Source organism: Coregonus clupeaformis, chromosome 13 (assembly GCF_020615455.1).
Source record: "Coregonus clupeaformis isolate EN_2021a chromosome 13, ASM2061545v1, whole genome shotgun sequence".
Classification (NCBI taxonomy): domain Eukaryota; kingdom Metazoa; phylum Chordata; class Actinopteri; order Salmoniformes; family Salmonidae; genus Coregonus; species Coregonus clupeaformis.
In genome coordinates this window covers 35,793,160-35,807,330 of record NC_059204.1, presented here as the reverse complement: position 1 = coordinate 35,807,330, position 14,171 = coordinate 35,793,160, and the positions used below count along the sequence as shown (strand labels likewise).

Sequence of the window (14,171 nt, the reverse complement as noted above, 5' to 3'; positions counted from 1 at the left end):
TTTTTATCGTGGGTATGCATGCATGTTTATACAATTTTGTGCTTAAGCCCTGTGTAGTAGACTATGATATGATTTCTCTGCATTCAACTTGTCTGCTGTGCACTTCTATGATGTGACTGATAATTATCCACTGAAATATTAGGTTTAGCCATTGGTCACTGTTCGATATGTAGGTGAATGTTGATACACTGACTGATACCTGTCACACTGAAACAACTCATCTTGCTGCCACTGGCCTTTTGCAGAATCCTCAACCTGTTTGAAGGTAATTGGGATCATTCGATAATTCACACAGCCAGCCTTGGGCTTCAGTCTCCAGCCCACAAGAACTGAGAACTGATATACTCCAAACTGGGCTCTTGATCTGGAGGAGTCACAGCCATGTTGCCAATTACTGTATCGCTGGTAATCTCAGGCAGCTCCATGCACTGGAGACCAGAATAGATGTCAAAGCAAATCAGATGTAATGGGTTTAGTAAGGAGGGTGGTTATCTCTCTCCGCCTGTAGGGGGCATCTGTTGCCTCAGTGTTTACATTTACATTTTAGTAATTTAGCAGACGCTCTTACCCTTCCTTCTTCGATATGTGTTTGAACATTTCAGTGAGGGTATAGCAACTTTATGATAACACATTACCAGGCCTCTAGCTGTTTAAGTGTGTCTGCTCAGGGGCGTCGTGCACCCCAAAAATCTGAGGCGGCACAAAGTACGTGAGGATGGCTGGGGTGTGGTCTGGAGGGGGGCTATAAATTGGAGAATTTTGAATGTTTGTTTTAAACACCTGAAACAGCTTTTTCCTGCAATCTAGAGCCATAATAATTTTGCTTAATTCTATGTAAAATATATTGTGATGTCACGAGAGGCTGTGTCCTGGAGGGACGTTACATCCCCCTGAGGTGGCTGCAAACCCAGACAGCTATGGCTCCATCTGCTGGTATGGTCGGGAACTCCACCCCTCTATGGCCAATCTTCCCACGCAGCTGAAACAAATGAGGAGCTGATGAGCTGAAGGTTTGTTGAAGGGAAGAGACACAGTCTCCAAGCTGGGCTCTCTGGAGGACAAGAGTGCTGCACGTCCACTTCCATGAGGAATATAAGGATTTGGAGATACTTACCTTTGGGAAATACTCACCTTTGGATATATGCACCTGTGGAAATACGTGTGGGACATTTGGAAGGACGTTTTGCTGGGTTGGCCACTAGCTGCAACGTGGAATACAGTAAGACTGGGGAAAAGTTATTTGAGCGAGGGAGAGTTATGATTTTGGATGTGGAAGAGACATCCCTGAACTGTTAACCCTTAAAGAGCCACCAGAGAACAGAATTGTGTTATACTTTCGTTAGTTTCCCAAGACCTTTAATAAAATCCTTGTTTTGTTTGAACCTTGTCTCCTTGCACTACGTGAGCAATCCCGCTGAAAGCTGTGTAGCCTCTCGTGACATCACAGATGGTGGAGAATACGGGCACGCTCAGCGTTAATAGTGCATGTCAGAGGAGGATACCGAAGGTTTGATCACCCAGTTTTCCAAGTTGGCCGTAGGCTCCCCGCCGACTGAAATGGAGGACATATTGAAAGCCCTTGTTGCTGGCCAGCAAGCCCAGATGCAAGCAAACGTGGCTCTCTTGGAGGAGCAAAAGAAAGCCAACCTTCTGAAGGCAGAGGAATTGCAGTTGCAGAGACAGAGGGTGGTCCAAAATACCCGCCCAATAAAGGCAAGTGACTTTATATCTAAGATGGGAGCTACCGATGACATTGAGGCATACCTGCATGCATTTGAGGCCACGGCCACTAGGGAAGCCTGGCCCAAGCAACAGTGGGTTGGTCTGTTAGCCCCCTTTCTAACCGGGGAAGCGCTGAATGCTGTCCGGGACCTGGGCCCTGACCAGGTTACTGACTATGATGCCCTGAAGTCTGAGATCCTCAGCAGATATGGACTCACAAAGTTTGGTATGGCCCAGCGCTTTCACAGTTGGACCTTCCAACCGGACCAACCTCCTCGGGCGCAGATGCATGAACTTGTCCGAATCGCAAGGAAATGGCTGGATCCGCAGAGGAATACAGCAGCGGCGGTGGTGGAGGCCGTTGTGGTGGATCGTTACCTACGCGCCCTGCCTTATGAGGCAAAACGGTTCATCAGTCAACAGGCCTTGACCACGGCTGATCTGACCGTGGAAGCTGTGGAAAAGTACCAGGCCACAGCGGAGATGCTGAATGCTTCCCGAAAAGACCCCAGGAGTGCGGCCCCACCACAAATGGGGAAAACCCGTCCAAAGGACCCCAAGGTCTCGAACCCCGCCGCGTCAGGACTTATCCCGGCTCCAGGGGGAGCCAGAAACCAGGCGGGTCCAAGAAGAGTACACCAGGATGGGGAACCTCGACAGTGTTACCGGTGTGGGGAGATGGGACATATCTCCTGGCAGTGTGGGAAACCAGCCGATGAACCTATGCCCACTGCGGAGTCCTCCAGCTCAGCACCCACACATCGTTTTGCCTCGCTCTTGGGAGTCGTAGATGGCGGCCCAGATCGACCCCCCCACCTGCCCGGTAACTGTGAATCACCATGATGTGGAGGCCTTACTGGATTCTGGTAGCCGGGCCACCCTGGTGCGTAAGGATTTGGTGGGCCCAACGTGTCTGACCCCCGGGGAAAGTCCTCCCAGTTTCCTGTGTCCATGGGGACACCAGAGAATACCCCATTACTGAACTTACAATGACCAGCACACGGGGAACCATACACACGACGGGCGGGGGTGGTTGATTCCCTCCCCGTCCCTGTCCTAATTGGACGAGACTGCCCAGCCTTTTACCCACTCTGGAGAGAGTCTCAGGAGAGGATAACCCGAGTACCTCGGAAACGGAGAGGCAAGACTCATCCTGGGAAGGCTCCGGTGCAACCCTCCGAGTTACTCACTCCCGCCCGGGCTCTGATAGGGATGGCAGGTGCCCAGACCGACACAGAGACGGAGCTACAGAATCTGGACAAAGAACTGTCTGGTCTGAAGGGGACCGCTGAGAGGTATCGTTTGTTAAAGCAACAGTTAGACATGAAGACAGAAGAGTTAGATATCCTCCAGGCTAAACTCCAACAGAGCTCCTTCCATAAGCAACAGGAGGAGCTGGAGAGGCTGCGCAGGACCATCGAGGAGTGTGAGGAGACCCTGCGCAGTAGTAAGGAGGTCCAGAAGAAGGCAGAGGAGAAGTACAAGGTGTTGGAGAACAAGATGAAGAATGCGGAGGCAGAGAGAGAGAAGGAACTGAAAGCTGCTCAACAGAAGCTAAACTCTGCTAAAACCAAGGCTGATGCGTTCAGTAAGAAACTCAAGGAGAGACAACAGGAGGCTGAGTCCCTGGTCCTAGAGGTGGAGGAGTTGAAGAGAGAGCAGGCTGGCAAGCACCACGGCAATGCGGACGCCCTCTCCCGGCGTGATGCCTTCTTCGCTGCCTTTACCCCGACGAGGACGTCGGTCCCGAGGAGGGGGATGTGTGATGTCACGAGAGGCTGTGTCCTGGAGGGACGTTACATCCCCCTGAGGTGGCTGCAAACCCAGACAGCTATGGCTCCATCTGCTGGTATGGTCGGGAACTCCACCCCTCTATGGCCAATCTTCCCACGCAGCTGAAACAAATGAGGAGCTGATGAGCTGAAGGTTTGTTGAAGGGAAGAGACACAGTCTCCAAGCTGGGCTCTCTGGAGGACAAGAGTGCTGCACGTCCACTTCCATGAGGAATATAAGGATTTGGAGATACTTACCTTTGGGAAATACTCACCTTTGGATATATGCACCTGTGGAAATACGTGTGGGACATTTGGAAGGACGTTTTGCTGGGTTGGCCACTAGCTGCAACGTGGAATACAGTAAGACTGGGGAAAAGTTATTTGAGCGAGGGAGAGTTATGATTTTGGATGTGGAAGAGACATCCCTGAACTGTTAACCCTTAAAGAGCCACCAGAGAACAGAATTGTGTTATACTTTCGTTAGTTTCCCAAGACCTTTAATAAAATCCTTGTTTTGTTTGAACCTTGTCTCCTTGCACTACGTGAGCAATCCCGCTGAAAGCTGTGTAGCCTCTCGTGACATCACAATATATATATATATATATATATATATCTTTCTGTATATCTAAGCATACCCCTTGAGCTGTCTGTATCCTCCTGACTGGTGGTTCTTGTTTAAAGAAACTAAATATGCTTCTCTGCATCTCTGCTAAAATCTGTGTAAAATATTGCAATGTGAGTCTTATTCAGTACATTTAGTTATTGCTTGCTTACATGTAGTACATTTAGTCTACCAACCTTGCCAGCAGGCATGCCAGCTAAGATAGTTAGCTACTCTAACTTGATTGATAGCCTGAAATGGCTTCTTGATAGCTAGTTATGAGGTTGGTAGATAGGTTCCCAATCTGGGCTAGCTAAAGCCAACTGCATAAAATTGCTAAGTGGCAATTATTATGAATGTATTTTTTACATGACAAATCTGAGAGGGCATGTGCCCCTGTGCCCCCTATGGGCATGATGCCTCTGTGCCTGATCCTCTGTAACTAAGTCAAAATACTTTGAGGTAGTACTTAAGTCGTTTTTTGGGGGTATCTGTACTTTACTATTTATATTTCTGACAACTTTTATTTTTACTCCACGACATTCCTAAAGAAAATAAGTACTTTTTACTCCCATACATTTTCTCTGACACCCAAAAGTACTCGTTACATTTCAAATGCTCAGGCAGGACAGCAATATGGTCCAATTCACGCACCAATTAATATAACGCATTGTCATTCCTAATACCTCTGATCTGGCAGACTCACTAAACACAAATATTGGGTTTGTAAATGAGTGTTGGAGTGTGCCCCTGGCTGTCTGTAAATAAATAATAAAAATTGTGCCATCTGGTTTGCTTAATATAAGGAATTTGATGTATAGCTTTTTTACTTTTTACTTTTACTCAAGTATGACATTTAGTACTTTTTCCACCACTGTACTTATGTACATTTTAAAACCAGATACTTTTAGACTTTTACTCAAGTAGTATTTTACTGGGTGACTTTCACTTTTGCTTCAGTCATTTTCTATTCAGGTACCTTTTACCTTTACTCAAGTATGACAATAGGGTACTTTTACTGCTTTACAAATCTGTGTTGAGGGCAAAATGTCTTGGTTTGTTGGAATTGCTGTGATACTTAAGGCAGAGCACTGTGATGCACGTGGCATGAGGGCCTCTGTAAACCACAGTGTAGCCCGTTGACACAAAAGCCATTATTCCACACTGAACTCACTAAACAATGACCAGTCTGTATTTCAGCAACCTAAACCAAGGAATTGGTTTAGGGGTGAATGGTATCACAGGCCTTTTTATACTGTACACCATGAATGGCCGTACATTTCTGTTTACCTGTTATGTTCTGCTTGGCAATTATATGAAGTACAAACACAATCAACCTAAAACAAACAGAACATTTGTACAATATGGCAATCGTTTTATAACTCTACAGTAATTATTTATTGACCGGTACTAACTGTTTCAGCAGCAGTCTTTTGGACAGGGAAGCAACATCCATATCTGAAATATATATACTGAACAAAAATATAAACGCAACATGCAACAATTTCAACGATTTTACTGAGGTACAGTTCATATAAGGAAATCAGTCAATTTAAATAAATTCATTAGGCCCTAATCTATGGATTTCACATGACTGGGCAGGGGCGCAGCCATGGGTTGGCCTGGGAGGGTATACAGTGAGGGAAAAAAGTATTTGATCCCGTGCTGATTTTATACATTTGCCCACTGACAAAGACATGATCAGTCTATCATTTTAATGGTAGGTTTATTTGAACAGTGAGAGACAATAACAACAAAAAAATCCAGAAATACGCATGACAAAAATGTTATAAATTGATTTGCATTTTAACGAGGGAAATAAGTATTTGACCCCTCTGCAAAACATGACTTAGTACTTGGTGGCAAAACCCTTGTTGGCAATCACAGAGGTCAGACATTTCTTGTAGTTGGCCACCAGGTTTGCACACATCTCAGGAGGGATTTTTTTGTCCCACTCCTCTTTGCAGATCTTCTACAAGTCATTAAGGTTTCGAGGCTGACGTTTGGCAACTCGAACATTCAGCTCCTTTCACAGATTTTCTATGGGATTAAGGTCTGGAGACTGGCTAGGCCACTCCAGGACCTTAATGTGCTTCTTCTTGAGCCACTCGTTTGTTGCCTTGGCCGTGTGTTTTGGGTCATTTGTCATGCTGGAATACCCATCCACGACCCATTTTCAATGCCCTGGCTGAGGGAAGGAGGTTCCCACCCAAGATTTGACGGTACATGGCCCTGTCCATCGTCCCTTTGATGCGGTGAAGTTGTCCTGTCCCCTTAGCAGAAAAACACCCCCAAAGCATAATGTTTCCACCTCCATGTTTGACGGTGGGGATGGTGTTCTTGGGGTCATAGGCAGCGTTCCTCCTCCTCCAAACACGGCGAGTTGAGTTGATGCCAAAGAGCTCGATTTTGGTCTCATCTGACCACAACACTTTCACCCAGTTCTCCTCTGAATCATTCAGATGTTCATTGGCAAACTTCAGACGGCCCTGTATATGTGCTTTCTTGAGCAGGGGGACCTTGCGGGCGCTGCAGGATTTCAGTCCTTCACGGCGTAGTGTGTTACTAATTGTTTTCTTGGTGACTATGGTCCCAGCTGCCTTGAGATCATTGACGAGATCCTCCCGTGTAGTTCTGGGCTGATTCCTCACCGTTCTCATGATCACTGCAACTCCACGAGGTGAGATCTTGCATGGAGCCCCAGGCCGAGAGATTGACAGTTATTTTGTGTTTCTTCCATTTGCGAATAATCGCACCAACTGTTGTCACCTTCTCACCAAGCTGCTTGGCGATGGTCTTGTAGCCCATTCCAGCCTTTTGTAGGTCTACAATCTTATCCCTGACATCATTGGAGAGCTCTTTGGTCTTGGTCATAGTGGAGAGTTGGAATCTGATTGATTGATTGCTTCTGTGGACAGAAGCAACTCTTCCCTTTAAGAGTGTGCTCCTAATCTCAGCTCGTTACCTGTATAAATGACTCCTGGGAGCCAGAAATCTTTCTGATTGAGAGGGGGTCAAATACTTATTTCCCTCATTAAAATGCAAATCAATTCATAACATTTTTGACATGCGTTTTTCTGGATTTTTTTGTTGTTATTCTGTCTCTCACTGTTCAAATAAACCTACCATTAAAATTATAGACTGATCATTTCTTTGTCAGTGGGCAAACTTACAAAATCAGCAGGGGATCAAATACTTTTTTCCCTCACGTTAGGCCCACCCACTTGGGAGCCAGGCCCACCCACTTGGGAGCCAGGCCCATCCAATCAGAATTAGTTTTTCCCTACAAAAGGGCTTTATTACAGACATAAATATTCCTCAGTTTCATCAGCTATGCGGGTGGTTGGTCTCAGACCATCCCGCAGGTGAAGAAGCTGGATGTGGAGGTCCTGGGCTGGCCTGGTTACACGTGGTCAGCGGTTGTGAGGCCGGTTGGACGTACTGCCAAATTCTCTAAAACGACGTTGGAGGCGGCTTATGGTAGAGAAATGAACATTTCAATTATCTGGCAAACGCTTTGGTGGACATTCCTGCAGTCAGCATGCCATTTGCACGCTCCCTCAAAACTAGACATCTGTGGCATTGTGTTTTGTGACAAAACTGCACATTTTAGAGTGGCCTTTTATTGTCCTCAGCACAAGGTGCACCTTGTGTAATGATCATGCTGTTTAATCAGCTTCTTGATATGCCACACCTGTCAGGTGGATGGATTATCTTGGCAAAGGAGAAATGCTCACTAACAGGGATGTAAACAAATTTGTGCACAGAATTTGAGAGAAATAAGCTTTTTGGAAAATATTTCATGAAACATGGGACCAACACTTTACATGTTGCATTTTATATTTTTGTTCAGTATAGTATTTTAACACAATCACCGACTTTCAGGAAAAGAATTTAAGATTTGATGTATGTTGATTTTTTTTGTTGTTGAGGCATTTGTTTTTCTTCCCTCTCTGCATAACAGCTCGTTTGGGTTGTGGTTCCCTTACCCTCAAATTACTGTCAGAGCAAGAAGATGTTTTTCTGTTATTTAATGATTTGCAGGCATGAAGGAAAACGATACCTGCCAATCTGCATTTTTTGCCAACATTGAAAATAGGACCAGGGGAAAACTACTTGTGGTGAAATAAAGAACAACGTTTCTTTCAGAGAGCCCAACATCCTTCAACTGCAAAAAAAGTAGTCAATAGCAAGTTTGCATTGTCAATTTTTTCTTCAACTCAAATGTACTGATAATTATATCTATGTATTAAGTAACTATGTATGCAAAGTGCACGTTTGATTGTAGAGTGTGTCCTGCCTTCTAGCTAGCCTGAGGCCTATTGAGTATGAATGGTGACTGCTACTAGTCCCAGACTAGTTGCACCGCTGTCTGATATTCCATTAGATAGCCTAAATCCTCCAGCAGAGAGGCATTGTGGGATGGAGGGGTCTGCCAAGTCATGTGCTTGAATTCCCCCTTGGAATGTGTGAAGGGTGGGTGGGGAGAGTGTGGCGATGCCACTCATGAGAGCTCCTTTTCCCCCTTGGCTGTGAATGAATAAACTTAATTTGCATGGACTACGAATTGCAGCTCTTTAATTGGTGTGTGTGTGTGTGTGTGTGTGTGTGTGTGTGTGTGTGTGTGTGTGTGTGTGTGTGTGTGTGTGTGTGTGTGAGAGGGAGAGAGAGACTCTGTGAAGTTTGTCATTCGTTTTGGGGAGAGGGGATTCTGAGCTCACTCTGTGGGTGGGGTTGTGTCGCACACAATGTAAACCTACATTTTATATTATTTTCCAGGCTTAGAATAAATTGACTTCACGTTTTTGACGAAACTATATGTCAGTCTTTACCTTCATTTCGAATAAGATTATAACATGTTTTCCCTCCCTACAGCTGTAGACTATTTAATCATTTTCAATCAGATTATGGAGGGAAGGCAGGGAAAGGGACAGATTGTGCAGAAATCATAATGTTTCCATGGCAACTTGTTTATGCCCGACTGGTGCATCTTGTAAATCCGATTGGCGAGAGAATGAGGCCTTGTCTCCTCCAAAGCCTGAATGGAACTGCCAAGGCTCTAAGTGTGTAGGAGGCCCAAATGAGTGAAGAACAAAGGAGGTCTATTTTTTCAGTCTTTCCACAGTTTGATAATGAGCAGCACAGACAATGGAGATAAGTTTGCTTCTTCAACTTTGCCCGTATTGCTTGAGTTTGTCCCCTTGCACCTGGTATATTTGACACATATTTGATTAAGTAGTTTTCCTAGCAGTGGGAAAGATACTGGGACATTTGCATTTTATTTGATTAGACGTCTGCTTGGTTTGTTCAAGCAGAGGCATGCATCATTGATGGTTCACAGAAGTTGACATCTTCATTGACAGGCTGAATGAATGTCTGTGATTCAGTGTTTGACCATAATGGAGCCAAACGTCCGCCTGAGGTTGTAACCTTAGGAAGTTGATTTTAATGCAAATATGTTGACTCCTAAAACATCAATTTAACATTCAAACAAAATATTGACTTCAATTTTATGCTTTGATTTCATAGCAAGGAGAACAACCAAAGTTTGTTTTAAAGGAGTGTTAATTTAGCTTGTCACTCACTCAATGTTTTTATAATGATCAAACATTAAGATAACAATGCTGTAAAATGATACCAGAAACTGGGTTAATCTGGCAGCCCCTTATCTATAAGCAATAATTCCCCCACGGTTTAAACTGGGTGTTTTTCTAATGTTTACTAGATGATTGACTTTGAGGGGCTGTGTCTTGAGATTGAGAGCAGCAGTCACCATATGTCTTTGGGACTGTGTCTCTGCTGGACCCCAGTTAATTTTCTTTTGCATGTGAGGCTGAGATAAGGGGTTGACCTGGTACCTAATTATGTTAAACAGGATCCCAGAGGCCTCGGAGTGGAAGCAGCATCAGGCCCGTCAGGCCCAGGGTGGCAACGTACAGCAGGAGATGAGAGGCAACCTGGTCATGGAGGATTAACTCAATATTGAAATAAGATCCAATCTTCTTTTTTTAATCTGTTTTCACAAATGCACTCAGTGCAATATTGCTATTTTTCCCTGCCCTGGAAGACCCTGACAATTGCATTTCAAGTCAATAGTTGCAGATGTTATTATGCTGATAGCTATTTTGCTTATTGTCATTGTATCACTATCCAGTATGAGACTAACCATTGTTTTTCCCCACTATTGTCTGTGATTTGTTTATTATGTAAATGTAAGTTACTTGTTTGATTCAACCTTTTTTTAAGACCATGAGTAAAACATCTCTATGTTGTAACAATGAGTTATGGTGATTAGAACATGCTTGTACCCGTATGCTATATAATGCATTTTATTTGAGGATCACCATGCATCCTGAACTGAAAAAGATCCTGGTGTGCTAGCTGCATGTGCAGATAACAGCACTTTAAAACCCCACTGACTGTGGAGAAAGCTGTAATAATACCATTCTTCCTCTGATGAAAAATGACCATTGAAAAGACATGAAAGGATTTCTATGATGGCAAACTGAATGAAATGGCAATCATTGAGCACCCCTGATGAATATGCTAATCAATCTCATTCATATTCATTCCACTTTAAAACACACATAATACCCCACTGTCTCTGCTTATATCTGTCCCTGAAAATAATAGTGATGAATAAAAATCTAAACTCCTGCCTGCCATGTTAAATTGTCACTCTTTAAACTGCATTTCCTATGGAAACTAAAGTGGTGGGAGGATATTCAGAGCTCAAAGCCCTAATCGTGAAGATGACCTGTAATTTCCAGTGTTCAGTCTTGAATCTGAACACTGTCTTTGCTCTGCCTTTTAGCTCTTCTGAGCAGCAGTCCTGTTGAATCAGCACAAATTGAATGGAGATTCTGTTTGGACATCTACTTGTAAAATTGGTAGATGGAGTAATAAGAGGCAGTCAAAGAAGCTTCACAAAATCTGAGACATCCTATCAGCACAGAGCAGCAGCAGACAGGGTATTGTGTTGTTTTAAAGTTATCCTTGAGTTATTTCCTTCTCTGCCATCTATACTCTATTAATGTTGTTCATTTAGTCAGGTTTGGGGCATTTATTGTTGGTGTTTTTGTACTATTCTCAATTTTTGTTGGCCCACGCAGCATCGGCCAACCATCAACAAAAGTTGCTCTGCCAGTGTATAGAGAAATATCGAACATGGCTTGTCATATTTTTCTATTGATGTACTCCATTTTGAGGTGCTTGTGTCAAGCCATAAAAGTAAACTGAAGAGGGGACTACTGCTGAGAGACTACAGAATGAGACAGTCAGTGTCGGGTTTGTAGACCGCCATGAATTATGTGTTGGTCACTTTAGTTGGAAATATAGTTGGTTTTGGTGTCTTATTTTATACTGGATGCTGCTAGTCGGCGGCTACCGCAAATGCAGTGAACCCTTGGTTTGCCGCATGACTTTGTGCTGGCCCGTGGCCATTTACCTTATCCTCCCAGGGTCCCATGATCGTAAATACAGAGGATTATAGCAGAGAGAGCATTGCTGCTTTGTGGAGGTTTGAATGTTAAGGCATCCGCATGCTTCCCATCCGAAACAGTTTGTGCATATATTGTGATGTTTTTTTGTTCGTTTTGGTCTTCGGCAAGGGTTTTTTCGGCTGTTCGTGCACACAATTATTTTTCTCAGGGCAAGCTGAGGTTGGTAGCCGAAGTGTACGCCCCTTCGGTGATTGGTCAAAAGTAGGGATTCTTTAATGAAGTGTTTGTTGTCATTCAATGAGAGATGGCAATCATTGTGTGGTCCTCTGTAGCTCATCTGGTAGAGCACGGCGCTTGTAACGCCAAGGTAGTGGGTTCGATCCCCGGGACCACCCATACACACACAAAAAAATATATATATATATATGCACGCATGACTGTAAGTCGCTTTGGATAAAAGCGTCTGCTAAATGGCATATTATATTCTTATTATAGATGAATCGTCTTCATGAAGAAAAAAAATCACTTGAGAAATACTGCACCAAACATCTTAGTTAGGTGTAAAATTGCACGACTAAGATCTCCTTGACAAAAACATCAACTCAAGAAATCTGTCAGTAATTTTATCTTAGATTAGTTCTGACGTTTGAGGAAGTATATACTGGCTACGGCATCTCAAGATGGACAAACAGTACTATTGAACTTTGTTCTTGTTGTTCAAGCGAAGGTCTTTTAAAGGAGTATGCAAGCACACTCGTTCGGTTCTCGGCTAGGCGCCAACCGAACCAAAGCATGCGAAAGGCTTTAGTTGAGAGAAAGTTTGCGAACAGAGCTGCATTATGTAGCCTACACACTTTGAAGAATGCATTTCCATTGGCTCAGAAACACATTGTAGATGATACGGAAACTAAAGCCAGACATCTGATCAGTCTCTGAAGAAGCCTGAGGATAAGGGCAAATCAAACGGGTTTGAGAAGCCAAACAGAGGACCCACTGTTTGAGAAACAAAGACAACACCAAGCTAACCGCAGGGCCAGGCAAACTGTGCTGACTCCAGACTGTGCACTCTGCTTTGTCTTTATGTACAGTATAGTAATAGTATGCCATAGTACAGTTCTGCTTCAGTATATGGGGAATAATAATGCATCATCATCTCTCCTAAGCTGTTAGCGAGCACAAGGGGCCCTTTTTATTTCACAAATCATGAGTCCCATCATGCATGGCAAAGAGCTGTAATCCCACGTAGAACGAGAGAACGAAGAAATTAGAGATTGAGAGAGGGAGAGATCCTAATTACAGCATGTAGAGAAACAGGGTCGGTGCAGACTGGATACTAAACGAGCCATGGCGGATTGACATAGTGCAACCAGGGCACATACTTTTGTCTAAGATACCATAGCAAACCATAACTAAGGTTTCTCATATACAGATAAAGGCAAACAGACAGACAGACAATGCTTACTGTTGATTCATTTTATGTGTGGTGAGTATTAGCCTCCTTCTATCCGCCAGGGCCTTAAGATGAGTCATGAAAACAGTTTTCTTGTCTATTAAACCATGTTGAAATTGGTCTGGAACAGTGTGTATGCAAATCAAATGTAAATAAGGATCAGATTGTCCCTCTCCGTCTCCACCGTAACCAAACACATCATTATCATCAAACTTTGAGCAACATCACTCTGGTAACTAGGTTGTTTAGACTTTTAAGCTGAACAAAAATACATTCAACACAACACAAATTTGTTTGACTTCTACAGTACCAGATCAAATATTGCCTACATCAGCTCTTCTCTCATAATGGATTGAGCATGTCGGCAGACCTAAGGGTTCTTATCAAGGAAAAATAAACCACTCGAGAAGTATGACACACCAAAGGCAATCAGCGGGTCTAAATCCTCAAATAGAATTCAGCAGGGTCTGTTGCTTTGAGTTAGAGGGAAGATATCAAAAATTGTGAAAGGCGTGGAGCATCTCGTTAAGGCATGCATGCCATCTGCCCATCACAGTGCTATGTGTTTATCTGTACTCTCCCTCGCCGGGCGCAGATTAAGTTCAATCAGGACCCGGGCAGCCCTCTGTCATACTGATTTCCTATTGACATCTACCCTGGTATTGTGCTGTATGTTTGCTGAGGTAAAGATAGGGGATGTCTGCTTTGTTTACAGTGTTTTACATTTTAAAAGGGAATTTATGTAAATCAATGCACGTGTTTACCATATAACTGCTTGGGCTCTCGGTTGTTATCTGTGTGTTTGATGTTATCCACTCCAGATGAAAACTAGCGTGTCCCATAGCTGTCCTCAAAGGTCGGCCATGTTAATATGGAGTTGTAAACACTCGCCCCTGCTTCCCTTAACCTGTTCCTTACAATGAATTCACTCATGATTTGTTTTGCACCGGCTTTAAGTGAAGTGAAATAACAAGCAATTGACTATATTAGGGCGTTTTCACACATAGTTTTGCGCTATAGTTCAAATCAGTTTTATTTTTGGTCCGGTTGGTTTCACATTTCTAAAAAAATTCCTACATAAAACCATGTGTCCATGCAAGTCATTTGTTTTTTGGACAAAAATGCTCATGTTAAATCCATCGATGATTATTATAAAGCATCACTTGTGTGTCCCAATCTTC

At 43.7% G+C, this 14,171-nt stretch overlaps 1 protein-coding gene across 1 annotated transcript in view; it reads left to right on the top strand.

Moving 5' to 3' along the window:
- Positions 1 to 14,171, top strand: part of LOC121579930 (ephrin-B1-like) — a 94,519-nt gene that overhangs the window by 29,764 nt on the left and 50,584 nt on the right. The gene's annotated exons all lie outside the window — the stretch shown is intronic.